Raw genomic sequence first — 2,950 nt, 5'->3', positions numbered from 1 at the left:
TCACGTCCGCCGCTCGACGTATCAATAAAACCAACTCCCTAATTCACGCTGCACTACGCGGTGGATGAACAACTATCTCTTTCTCTCTCTGTGTGAGTGAGTGAGATGGAAAAAGGATTGTTTTGAAAGCAGGTGAGCATTTTAAATCAGTGAGTGGTGTCTTTTATAATAAGTTTCAGGACAGCACCCGCCCGCGGTTTTCTCATAATGGAATGATAGTAAAACAATCCTATTTGTGGCAGACTTTAAATGGTATCCCACGGAAATATAATTAAGTAAAGAAATAAGTTTTAATAGGAGTCTTTGAAGGTCCTTGAGAAAGATAATTATAGTTAGTTATACCGAAGTATTTGTGAAGCATTTGATTGAAAAGTTTGGTCCCGATAAGTCCCCACTTTCTTTCCTAAGCTGCTTATGAGGGAAATATACCTTATACCTATAATATCGGAAAATATTATGATTTCTATAATATTATTAAAATTGAAATAAGTAATGGCGGGATGATTGATAATGTTGCGTCCTATGACACGGAAAATCATGGGTTCGACCCTGGCCCTGGCACCGCAATATCATTGAAAATAGCAATGTACCCAGGTAGGTACATGAGCTCTTACCTTGAAGGAAAACATCATGAAGCAATCGGATCTAGATTCTAGTCGGTATCCTAAGTATTTGAAAGGTAGTTACAAACTGTACTACGGAAAATAAAACCGACCAAGTGCGAGTCGGGCTCGCGCACAAAGGGTTCCGTAGCAGCAAATATAATATTACAGTTAAATCAACCTATCTCAAAAACTATAAGAGATACTTTGATCAAACCAAAAATCGTTGAAAGAGTTAATTAGCATGCATCACCTCTATTTTTTTTAGAATTTTATACCCCGTAGTTATAAAAATAGAGGGGGGGGGACATACTTTTTACGACTTTGAGAGCTGATATCTCAAAAACCGTTCACTTTAAGAAAAATGTTTTTTAGAAAACTTTATATCATTTTAAAAGACCTTTCCATTGATACCCCACACGGGTATGTACATCGAAAAAAAAAATTTCATCCCTCAGTTACATGTATGGGGGGCCCCACCCCCAATTCTTTTTTTTACTATTTAGTGTCATATTTTTGTAGCGGTTCATACAACACATATTCCCATCAAATTTCATCACTGTAGTACTTATAGTTTCCGAGTAAATCGGCTGTGACAGACGGACAGACGGACAGACGGACAGACGGACATGACGAAACTATAAGGGTTCCGTTTTTGCCATTTTGGCTACGGAACCCTAAAAAGTGTATGACTCGCTTGCGAGAGTGACCACTGATAACCTTTCGTGGATTACAGTCCATTATTACGAAAGTTCTCTTACGCTAACAGGGTGCAAAGATTCATAAATTATAAAGTGTTAAAAATGTATTAAAGTTTAAAAATGTATGCGAGTAAGTAGCGTATTTTCATGTAACTGTGATATATCTCCCACATAATTGGACATGCCAAGAGCTCTCCTAAGACTTTTTATTGCCGCGGGAAAATGAGCTAATATCGTTTTATGTAAAATGCTTTAAAATTACCTCGCCTAATTTGAATTTTATTGTAATTTGATTTCTTTTTACACTTAACTTGAAGTTTTATGGGGTATTCCATGGGGTGCTTCGGAAAATTGACGAACTTAAAATTCGCTTCATTCACGGTAGCTAGGTAGGTACTTACGCATAATTTATTAAGTAGGTACTTTAAGGTATCACCTTTGCAGTGTTTTGTGGTTCAAATTTCGAAAAGTATGAAAGAAGTACAATCAATTGATTTTATATTGAAATGAAGGTAAGCATTGGGGTTTGTGTATCAAATCTTACAGTATAGCAAATAAATATTGAGTGTTTTATTAAACTTCCAATTTACTCTGTAAATATATTACTTGTACCTCTATCTAGATTATAAAATAAATATATTTACATATACTATAGATATTTATAGATACTTAAATTTATACATACTTTAAGAATCTGTAATGAAAGTTGTAAAACGCACGAAGTTGCTACGGAAGGAGGGACCGGAAACAGCCGGATTGTCTGTGACGCGCAGCCTCCTTCTACTCTGTGAGTTGTGTCTACTGGAGAAAACCGAGAGGAAACACTGGGATTAGCTACTGCGTTACATATTCACATTTATTTAAGTCTAATTTGTTTGTTTATATGTTATCTCTGTGTACAACTACGCTCTTTTCAACTTTAGAAGTACAGTAGAGCCCGATGGTCTAAAACAGACCCTAGGCGACCCTGTATAATTGTTTCGATAAATATGTAGGTAAGTATAAAATCGCGTAACCAACTTCTATTACCTGCTCTACAGGCATTAACAGCTAACATTATTTAGGTCAGCCGGTCGGAGTGACGAGTCATAACAAAATTACAGGCTGTCAATTTCAATCTCGATAGTTTCCATCGTCCTGTGCTCTTAATCGCACCAAAGCGAATTACTGCTGCCTCATCCATCAAAGTCGGTAATTTTAAGATAAAGCCTATAACCGCGTGGCTTGTTTCGATCACCCCCCCTCCACCCCTCCCCTAATGTAAAAGGGTTGGGCAACGGAAGCGGATGCGACATTTTGAAACCTGAAATCTATTGTCACTTAAGGTTAAGGAGTTTGAGGGTGAAAAGGTTACTATCTGCTAAGGCGGTGTGTAAGACTGCGTGCTTGTGTTATCGACAGGATGAAAAAATAGATTTTATAAGTGAAATCAACAAAGTTACATGGCTTACCTTCAATAAGCGCATACCATAACACTATAATGTTAATTGATAGGGACTCACGTCTTCAAGAGATTGACTAGATGTTAGTTAGCTATTGACGTCGGAATGGTGTAGTAGTTTGTGACTGAGGTAGCGGTTCGATCAAGAAGCGGATTAACTTTCGTTACTTACGTGGAACTTTAATGACATTAATTGTGATCTAACC

This window comes from Plutella xylostella, chromosome 22 (genome assembly GCF_932276165.1).
Source record: "Plutella xylostella chromosome 22, ilPluXylo3.1, whole genome shotgun sequence".
In the NCBI taxonomy this organism is placed as follows: Eukaryota; Metazoa; Arthropoda; class Insecta; order Lepidoptera; family Plutellidae; genus Plutella; species Plutella xylostella.
Note: the sequence above shows the minus strand (reverse complement) of the source record.